The sequence below is a fragment of the Otolemur garnettii genome, unplaced genomic scaffold (genome assembly GCF_000181295.1).
Source record: "Otolemur garnettii isolate 467f Iridium unplaced genomic scaffold, OtoGar3 scaffold00233, whole genome shotgun sequence".
Classification (NCBI taxonomy): Eukaryota; Metazoa; Chordata; class Mammalia; order Primates; family Galagidae; genus Otolemur; species Otolemur garnettii.
The window spans coordinates 14,321-25,263 of record NW_003852628.1 but is presented as its reverse complement, the minus strand read 5'-3'; the positions used below and the strand labels follow the sequence as shown (position 1 = coordinate 25,263).

The window sequence follows — 10,943 nt, the reverse complement described above, 5'->3', positions numbered from 1 at the left end:
CACAAGGCACTAAAGGTGGAACTCAACTCCAACAAAAACATTCAACCCCACATGAAAGCATGGAAATTAAACAACCTTCTGTTGAATTACAGTTGGGTGCAGGGAGAAATAAATGAGGAAATCATTAACTTCCTTGAGCAAAACAACAATGAAGACACAAGCTACCAAAACCTGTGGGATACTGCAAAAGCAGTTCTGAGAGGAAAATTTATCATTTTAAATGCCTACATTTGAAAAACAGAAAGAGAGAGAGTGCATCAACAAATTCACAAGCCACCTTATGGAATCAGAAAAAGAAGAACAATCTAAGCCTAAAGCCAGCAGAAGAAAAGAAATATCCAAAATTAAATCAGAGATCAATGAAACTGAAAACAAAAGAATCATTCAGAAAATTAATGAAACAAGGAGTTGGTTTTTTTGAAAAAATAAATAAAATAGATAAACCTTTGGTCAGACTAACTAGAAATAGAAAAGTAACGTCTCTAGTAACCTCAATCAGAAATGATAAAGGGGAAATAACCACTAATGCCACAGAGATACAAGAGATCATCTCTGAATACTACCTGAAACTATGCCCAGAAATTCGAAGGAAATGGATTGATATTTGGAATCACACCTTCTCCGTAGACTTAGCCAGGAAGAAATAGAGCTCCTGAACAGACCAATTTCAAGCACTGAGATTAAAGAAACAACAAAAAACCTTCCAACAAAAAAATAGCCTGGTCCAGATGTCTTCACACCAGAATTCTATCGAACCTTCAAAGAAGAGCTTATTCCTGTACTGCAGAAATTATTCCAAAAAATTGAGGAGGAAGGAATCTTCCCCAACATGTTCTATGAAGCAAACATCACCCTGATACCAAAACCCAGAAAAAGACCCAAATAAAAAGAATTTCAGACCAATTTCACTAATGAATATAGATGCAAAAATTCTCAACAAAATCCTAGCCAACAGATTACAGCTTATCATCAAAAAAGTCATATATTATGATCAAGTAGGTTTCATCCCAGGGAAGCAAGGCTGGTTTAGCATAGGCAAGTCCATAAATGTTATTCACCATATCAACAGAAGCAAAACAAAGAACATATGATCCTCTCAATAGATGCAGAAAAGGCATTCAATAAAATCCAGCATCCTTTTCTAATTAGCACACTGAAGAGTATAGGCATAGGTGGCACATTCCTTAAACTGATCAAAGCTATCTATGACAAACCCACAGCTAATATTTTACTGAATGGAGTAAAACTGAAAGGTTTTCCTTTTAGAACTGGAACCAGACAAGGTTGTCCTCTGTCACCATTACTATTCAACATAGTGCTGAAAGTTCTAGCCCGTACAATCAAGCAAGAGAAGAAAATAAAGGGCACCCAGATGGGAGCAGAGGAGATCAAACTCTCCCTCTTTGCTGACGGTTTGATCTTCTAGGTAGAGAACCCCAAAGAATCAACCACAAGACTCCTGGAAGCCATCAAAAAAATACAGTAGTATTTATAAAATATTATAAAATCAATGTCCACAAGTCAGTACTATAAAATCAATAATATAAAATAAATGTCCTCATGTCAACTACTTTTGTATATGTCAATAATAGCCAAGATGAGAGGCTAAGTAAGGACACAACTCCCTTCACCATAGCTTCAAAGAAAATGAAATACCTAGGAATATACCTAACCAAAGAGGTGAAGGACCTCTATAAAGAAAATTATGAAACCCTAAGAAAGGAAATAGCAGAGGATATTAACAAATGGAAGAACATCCCATGCTCATGGCTTGGAAGAATCAACATTGTTAAGATGTCTATACTTCAAAAAGCCATCTACTAATTCAATGCCATCCTTATTAAAATACCAACATTGTACTTTCAAGACTTGGAAAAAATGATTCTGTGTTTTGTATGGAACCAGAAAAAAAACCCCGTATAACTAAGGCAGTTCTTAGTAATAAAAACAAAGCTGGGGCCATCAGCATACCAGATTTTAGGCTGTACTACAAGGCCATAGTGGTCAAGACTGCATGGTATTGGCACAAAAATAGAGACATAGACATTTGGAATCGAATAGAAAGCCAGGAAATGAAACTAATATCTTACAACCACCTAATTTTTGATAAACCAAACAAGAACATACACTGGGGGAAAGACTCCCTATTTAATAAATGGTGCTGGGAGAACTAGATATCCACATGTAAAAGACTGAAACTGGACCCACATGTTGTGACCCGTAGGGCTCCTATGGCCCTGGTCTTGGTTAGCGCAGGAAGGAACCAGGCGAGAGGCAGATTAGAAGTACAAGCTTGTGGAAGGTGGGCTAGCCCTTACTTTACAGGGTACAAGCTTGTGGAAGGTGGGCTAGCCCTTACTTTACAGGGTACAAGCTTGTGGAAGGCGGGCTAGCCCTTACTTTCCAAGTAGCCCCGAGCAACCTCCGCACCAGCCTTTTATTCAGCCAGAATAATACAGGCGAGGGGAGTAATTAACAATGACTATGAGCTGAGGGCATGAGCTCTTCTTCCACAAGGAACTCCTGTGGAGGAATGGCCCGAGGTCCACACCTCAGCTGCAGATCATCTTGTTCGGATGTCATCTGGCTCTTGGCGTCTCCTACACCCACACCTTTCTCCTCTCACAAAAATTGATTGGAGATGGATAAAGGACTTAAACTTAAGGTATGAAACAATAAAAATCCTCAAAGAAAGCATAGGAAAAGCACTGGAAGATATCAGCCTGGGGAAAGACTTCATGAAGAATGCCGTAGCAATTGCAACAACAAAAATAAACAAATGGGACTTAATTAAACTGAAAAGCTTCTGTACAGCTAAGGAGACAACAACCAAAGCAAATAGACAACCTATACAATGGGAAAGGATATTTGCATATTTTGAATCAGACAAAAGTTTGACAACTAGGATCTATAGAGAACTCAAATTAATCCACGTGAAAAAAGCCAACAATCCCATATATCAATGGGCAAGAGACCTGAATAGAACCTTCTCTAAAGAAGACAGACAAATGGTTAGCAAACATGAAAAAATGCTCATCATCCCTAATTATTAGAGAAATACAAATCAAAACCACCCTGAGATACCATCTAACCCCAGCGAGAATGATTCACATCACAAAAATCTCAAAACTGCAGATGCTGGCATGGATGTGGAGAGAAGGGAACGTTTTTACACTGCTGGCAGGACTGTAATCTAGTACAACCTTTTTGGAAGGAAGTATGGAGAACCCTCAAAGAACTCAAGCTAGACTTCCAATTTGTTCCTGCAATCCCATTACTGGGCATCTACCCAGAAGGAAAAAAATCCTTTTATCATAAGAACACTTGCACTAGACTGTTTATTGCAGCTCAATTTACAATCGCCAAAATGTGGAAACAGCCTAAATGTCCCCCAACCCAGAAATGGATTAACAAGCTGTGGCATATGTATACCATGGAATACTATTCAGCCATTTAAAAAAATGGAGACTTGGGTGGCGCCTGTGGCTCAAAGGAGTAGGGCGCTGGCCTCATGTGCTAGAGGTGGCGGGTTCAAACCCAGCCCCAGCCAAAAACTGGAAAAAAAAAAATAGAGATGGAAGTGGAACACATTATTCTTAGTAAAGCGTTACAAGAATGGAGAAGCATGAATTCTATGTACTCAATTTTGATATGAGGACAATTAATGACAATGACATGGTGGGGGTGGGGAAAGGGGAGAACAGAGAGAGAAAGAAGGAGCGAGCGGTTGGGGAGAGGAAGAGTTTAGAGAAGGAAGAAGGGAGAGGGGTGGGGTCTTGGTGTGTGACACGCCTTTTAGGGGCAAGACACAATTGTAAAAGGGACTTTACTTAACAAATGCAATCAGTGTAACCTGGTTTCTTGTACCCTCAATGAATCCCCAACAATAAAAAAAAAAATACCATAAATGTAAATTGATCTTTTCAACAAACCAACCTAGAGGAAAAGGGCAAGTTTCCCTAAGACTCTCCTTCACTCCTCAAGTGTAGTTCCTTATTCCTTATTTCCTCCCCTTACTTCTCTAGCTTCCTCCTTCCCCATAATCTTCTTTGTCTCTGGGTTTTGCAGTTCAAATGGCCCTCTGGTTCAAGGATGAAAGGGAGAGAAAAGAAAGAAAGAGAGAAATAAAAAGAGGAAAAAAGAATAGGCTGGGTCCAGTGGCCCACACCAGCAATCCAGCACTCTGGGAGGCCAGGTCAGGAGCTTGAGACCAGCCTTAGCAAGAGCAGGATGTTGTCTCTACTAAAAATAGAAAAAATCAGCCAGGCACTGTGGCAGTCCCCAGCAGTCCCATCTCCTTGTAAGGTTGAGAGTTGTCTAAATCCAGTGGTTCAAAGCTGCTCTGAGCTTATTCAATGCCACAGCACTCTATCCCAGGCCACAGAGTGAGACTCTGTCCCAAAAACTAAGAATAAAAATGAAAATAAAAATATCTATTTATTGTTCCATACCTGGGGTTAATATGGTCCTCTTTTTTTTGCAAGATATAACAGAAGGAAATAGGAAAAAAAAATGTTGTAATCACTATGATATTGGCTGTCTAGGAGAGTTTTGAGAGAACAAAGAGAAAAAAATAACGAAAAAAAAAAAAAAAAGAAAAAGAAAACATCACCAGATACTGGTGTGTATATGAAGAGAAGGGAACACTTCTACACTGCTGGTGGGATTGCAAACTAATACAGTCCTTTTGGAGAGAAGTATGGAGAATCTTCAAAGATCTAAAAGTAGACCTTCCATTTGACCCTTCCATCCCATTACTAGGTATCTACCCAGAAGGACAAAAATCATTTTACTACAAAAAACATTTGCACTAGAATGTTTATTGTGGCTCAATTTATAATTTCCAAGTCATGGAAGCAACCTAAGTGCCCATCAACCCATGAATGGATCAACAAACTGGTATATGTATACCATGGAATATTATTCAGCCATTAAAAAAGATGGAGATGGCAGTGCATGTGGCTCAGTGAGTAGGGCACTGGCCCCATATACCAAGGGTGGTGGGTTCAAACCCAGCCCTGGCCAAACTGCAACAAAAAAAACAGCTGGGCATTGTAGTGGGCACCTGTAGTCCTAGCTACTCAGGAGGCTGAGGCAAGAGAATTGCCTAAGCCCAAGGAGTTGGAGGTTGCTGTGAGCTGTGGACTTTAAAGCACTCTACTGAGGGTTAATAAGTGAAACTCTGTCTCAAAATAAATAAATACATAAATAAAAAATACATCTTTTACATTTACCTAGATGGAGTTCAACAATAAAACACTATTATAGTCCAGTTCTGGGTAGAGGGAAGCTGGAGGGGGGAGAACATATGGCAGAAAGAGGGAGGGCATGAGGCGGGATCTCACTTAATGTACACATTGTGAGGGTGTATAATGCAGCCCCCTGGGTGAGGGGCTCTTCTACAAATGGAACTTTACCCTGGAAGTGAGAACAATGTAACCTAAATATTTTACCTTCACATTAATTTGAATAAAGTTAAAAAAATTAATTAATTAAAACATGCTACAAACAAAAACAAAAACAGGGAGACTTTAATATAAAAAAATTCTGCACGGACAACAGGTGGCGCTCCAGCATTAGTGAAGAATTTAGTAAGGCCACTAGGTGGCACACCAGGAATAGAAAATAAAAGGCAAAACCAATACCTTTGCCCACGTCTGGATATGGGGGCAGGCAGTTAATAGCAGGTCTTGTTTCCCTGTTCCTGGTAGCTGTGCAGGTGTTGAAGCCCCAGAAGGAGAGGGTGCTACATTCCTGAAAATTATGCTGCACTTTCTAGGGGATGTGTCTCAGCTATCCAAATAGTTCCTGGTGGTTACAAGGGGGTCTGTGTGGAAGGTGGGGCCTCCCTGAATCAGCCCCATATCTCTGTGGGAGTCAGCCCAGCGATGGCTGTTTCAGCCTAGAAGGCTGAGTCAAAGCCAGGCCTGCACTGGGTCCCTGGAAAGCGACGTTAACCAGGGCCCCTGTGGGTCTTAACTGGCTCAAAGCTTCAGTAATCACTGCTCCACTCTTGAGGCTCCCCCAAGCAAGGTGGCAGAGTGCCCTGTAGCTGGGTTTCCTTTTAGCAAAGTCCAAATCCAAACCCGCCCACACCCACTCCGCTGAGTGCTTCAATTCAGGTCTCCTCTCAGTCCCAAAGTAGCTGAAGGCACTGCCTCTGGTCCTCCAGCAAAGAGCCAGCTTCTGTGTCCCTGAGAGTCCTTTGGGCCCTCAATTCCTGCTGGTTTCATACCACACTCCATGCCTGTGGGGATAGGTGAACCCCAACTTTAGTTTGATCCTGGGTCCAGCCCTGCCGTGGGGGGGGGGGGTTCTGAGAATCTCCCCTGGACTGAATCCCCCGGGCATTCCACGTGTAGGCTTTGTCTCTGGGTCACAGAGTTCCCTTGTGCCATGGGCCAAGGGAGACCTCCCACCTTTTTTATCTTGTTTGCTCCTGGTGTCCCACTGTGCTGTCTCTCTGTGCTGTTCTGGCTGGGACTGTGCAAATGGAGGCAGTTGCAAGTTCGTCTCCTCAAACTTACTGAGAATGGCTGGTGAGAAGTCTACAAGCCACCATCTTGGAGAGCCCGGCCCCCTTTTGCGCAGTATTGTTGTCAGTGCCAATCCTGTCAGTGCTGTCATTCTCCTCAGTGAATGTCACTGTGATCCCTGTGTCACTGTCATCAGTCATCAGTGCCAATAAGTACCCACTATTACCATTAAGGCATTCAGAAAACTTGCCATTTCTAGGCTAGGCACTGAGGCTTACATGTACAATCCCAGCTAGCATTAGGGGAGGTTGAGGCTTGAGGGTTGCTTGATGTCAGAGGTTCTGTTGTGCCTGGATTTTTCCTGATCCTCCCAGAGTCAGACCGAGACACACTCCCATGCAAAGATCAAGAGGCAAGCTTTATTCAAGCCCAGGCCTGGACTCTCCTGGGGAGCACACCGAAGAAGAGCCCCGCCCTGGAGGTGCAATCAGTTTTTATAGGGTACAGAAAACAGGAAGGGGAGGGGTAAAGTACGGGTACAATTTTGATTGGTTGCTAGGGGCATGGGCAGATTACAGGTTAGTCATTAGCTCATGATTGGGCATAGGTTTTGTGCCATGGGGTGGTGCTGTCTTTGGGATGGGCAGGGGACGTTATGCTGACTCATTGGGCCTAAGATGGCAGTGGTGGCCGTCATTAAAATGGCATCGGCTCAACCCTCACAGTTCAAGATCAGCCTGGGTAACAGTGAGATGCCACTGCCAAGCACTCTGGGAATTCCCGATGAGGCATGTGGATTGCTTGAGCTCAGGAATTTGAGACCAGCCTGAGAAAAAGTGAGACCTCCTCTCTAAAAATGGCCGGACATTGTAGTGGGAGCCTGTAGTCCCAGCTACTCAGGAGGCTGAGGTAAAAGGATCACTTGAGCCCGAGTCTGAGGTTGCTGTGTGCTATGAAGCCACCTCACTCTACTAAGGGGTGAGACTCTGTCTCAAAAACAAAAACATAAAACAACACACACGCACAAAAACTCAAAACACATACACACAGTGAGATGGAGTCTATAAAAATGAAAGATGAGAATAAAGAAATCAGAAAATATTTCATTTCTTCATGTTTAATTATACTGGATGTATAAGTAGAAATTAAACTGCACTCACTTGTGCTGGTTGGTGAGGCATCATCACTTTTTTTTTAGAGACGGAGGCTCACTTTGTCGCCCTTGGTAGAGTGCTGTCGCATCACAGCTCACAGCAACCTCCAGCTCCTGGGCTTAGGCAATTCTCTCACCTCAGCCTCCAGAGAAGCTGGGATTACAGGTGCCCCCCACAATGTCAGGCTATTTTTTGTTGTTGTTGTTGTTGTTGCAATTTGGCCGGGGCTGGGTTTGAACCCGCTACCCTCAGTATATGGGGCCGGTGCCCTACTCACTGAGTCACAGGCACCACCCAGAGGCATCATCACTTTGAAGAAATACATGATGTTCTTTCAGAAATGCTTAACATACATATGGTTGTATAAAAAAGTAAAGTGTTTTTTTGAGCACAAATTTCAACATCTTCTTGGTTAGAAATACAGTTATTTAACAGAGCATGAAGAAAAAATAGAAATAGAAATATTGTCATCTGATTGAAGGTTGTCATTGCCTTTTCCATTGCATATGTCGTTAACTGATCTGTTAGGAATTTTCTTATGCATAACACAACCATATATGCCACTTTGTTTACAGAAACTTCCATGGCCATGTTCTTTTTTTTTTTTTTTTTTTTTTTTTTGAGACAGAGCCTCAAGCTGTCCCCCTGGGTAGAGTGCCGTGGCATTACAGCTCACAGCAACCTCCAACTCCTGGGCTCAAGCGAGTCTCCTGCCTCTGCCTCCCAAGTAGCTGGGACCACAGGCGCCCGCCACAACGCCCGGCTATTTTTTGGTTGCAGCCGTCATTGTTGTTTGGCGGTCCGGGCTGGGGATTCGAACCCACCACCTTAGGTGTACGTGGCTGGCGCCTTAGCCGGTTGAGCTATAGGCGCCGAGCCCATGGCCATGTTCTTTAAAAGTGAAGAAAGTAAATACAAGGGAAACAATTTCAAAAAGTTTTAAAAGTTGGCCGGGTGCTTGCTTCGGCAGCACATATACTAACATTGGAACGATACAGAGAAGATTAGCATGGCCCCTGTGCAAGGATGACATGCAAATTCATGAAGAGTTCTGTAAAAAAAAAAAGTTGGCCAGGCATGGTGGCTCACGATTGTAATCCTAGCACTCTGGGAGGCCAAGGTGGGTGGATTCCTTGAGCTCAGGAGTTCAAGGCCAGCCTGAGCAAGAGCAAGACCCTGTCTCTGCTAAAAACAAACAAACAAACAGACAAAGAAAGAAACAAACAAACCTAGCTGGGCATCGTGGCAAGCACCTGTAGTCCCAGCTACTTGGGAGGCTGAGGCAAGAGGACCCCTTTAGCTCAGAAGTTTGAGGTTGCAGTGAGCTATGACACCATGACATTCTACCCAGAGTGACAGAGTGAGATTGTCTCAAAAAAAAAAAAAAAAAAAAAAGGAGTTTAAAAGTTAAAAAGAAAACCCAAGGGTAGCACCTATGGCTCAGTGAGTAGGGCTTCAGTCCCATATACCAAGGGTGGCAGGTTCAAATCTGGCCCCAGCCAAACTGCAACAAAAAAATAGCCAGCTCTTGTGGTGGGTGCCTGTAGTCCCAGCTACTCAGGAAGCTGAGGAAAGAAAATTGCCTACACCTAGGAGTTTGAGGTTGCTGTGAGCTGTGATGCCACGGTGCTCTACTAAGGGTGATAAAGTGAGACTCTGTCTCTAAAAACAAGACAAAACAACAAAACAAAAAAGAACAACAAAACAACAAAAACAACCCCCCCCCAAAAGAAAAGCCCTCTGAGGTATTAGGTTAGGAAATTAAAAAAGAGAATAAAAATCTTTATAAACGACACCAGCACCAAGAAAGGAAACCACGAGTGTTCTGTTGGTTTCAGCTCAAGTTATATTCTGACTCTCTGCTGAGGAATTAACCCTTCAGGAGTCACCTGTGATGAAGGTTAATACAATAGGAAATATGTCTGATCATGAGTGTGTGACATGGTAACTGGCAGCATTTTATATTTAAAGTCACAACCATCCAAATAGATCAGTGGCCATATCTAATAATGTGTTAACAGAAAAAAATAAGGTTTATCATGCTAGGCAGCTAGGTAGATATGAGCACGACGGATGTGGTTAGGCTATTTTGGGCTGCCTAGGGTGAGGCTGTTCTGGGCCATTATTTGAATGGGGCTAATTTATGTCCCTGCAGGTTGGTTGTTTAGGAAAAGAGGTTTATCAGTGCTCTAAGGACTTTCCAATATGAAGAGACAGCTATGTTCAGGCTGACCTGGGCTATTTTGGGAATAGGGCTGATTTAGACCCTGGGAGGATCAATCAGAAAATGAATCAAAAGTATTTGACTTTCAGGCTGGGAATGGTAGATCACACCTATAATCCTAGCACTCTGAGAGGCTGAGGTAGGTGGATTGCTTGAGCTCAGGAGTTCAAGACCAGCCTGATAGCTGGGTGTTGTGGTAGTGCCTATAGTCCCAGCTACTCAGGATGCTGAGGTAAGAGAATCTCTTGAGCCCAAGTGTTTGAGGTTGCTGTGAGCTGTGATGCCACAGAACTCTATTGAGGGTGACAAAGTGAGATGCTGTCTCAAAAACAAAATTAGCTGGGTGTCCAGGTGGGCACCTGTAGTCCCTACTTCTTGGGAGGCTGAGCCAAGAGGATCACTTGAACCAAGGAGTTTGAGGTTGCTGTGAGATATGGTGACACTATTGCACTCAATCCTAGGGTGACCAAGTGAGACTCCATCTCAAAAAAAAAAAAAAAAAAAAAAAAGAGAAGGAGACCCCATCACTACAAAAAGTATAAAAATTAGCCAGGCATGGTGGCACACACTTGTAGTCTCAGCGATATGGGAGACTGAGGCAGGAGGATCACCTGAGCCCAGGAGTTAGAGGCTGGAGTGAGCTATGATGATGCCACTTTGCTCTTGCACAGGAAACAAAGTGAGACTCAGTCTCCAAAAAAAAAAAAAAAAAAAAAAAGGGACCTTTTCAAGGAACAGATGATACATCCTCAAAATTGGGTATAAAACATAAAAGCTGGGTGCTGGGTTTTCCACAGGGCCTACCGTCAGTAGGACAGGGCCCAGCCTGCTGTATAGGTTGTTTTAAAATCTCCCTTTCTTATAGGTGGCTTCTGTGGCTCAAAAGGGTAGGGTGTGGCCCCATATGCTGGAGGTGGTGGGTTCAAACCCAGCGCTGGCCAAAAACTGCAATAAATAAATAAATACATAAATAAAATCTCTCTTTCTTTCTACACTCCTACTCCTTTCATTCAGTTATTATGACGACTACCTCAAACCACCAAGCTTCTCTAACAGTAATGTGGCAAGCAGAGGTATATTTCCCAAAGT

At 43.0% G+C, this 10,943-nt stretch overlaps 1 non-coding gene across 1 annotated transcript; it reads left to right on the top strand.

The window, feature by feature from the left end:
- The first annotated feature begins 8,584 nt into the window (after nucleotides 1-8,584).
- On the top strand, nucleotides 8,585-8,691 carry LOC111722307. The gene has a single exon (XR_002771140.1). It is a non-coding gene; the product is annotated as a U6 spliceosomal RNA (small nuclear RNA).
- Nucleotides 8,692-10,943: the final 2,252 nt, after the last annotated feature.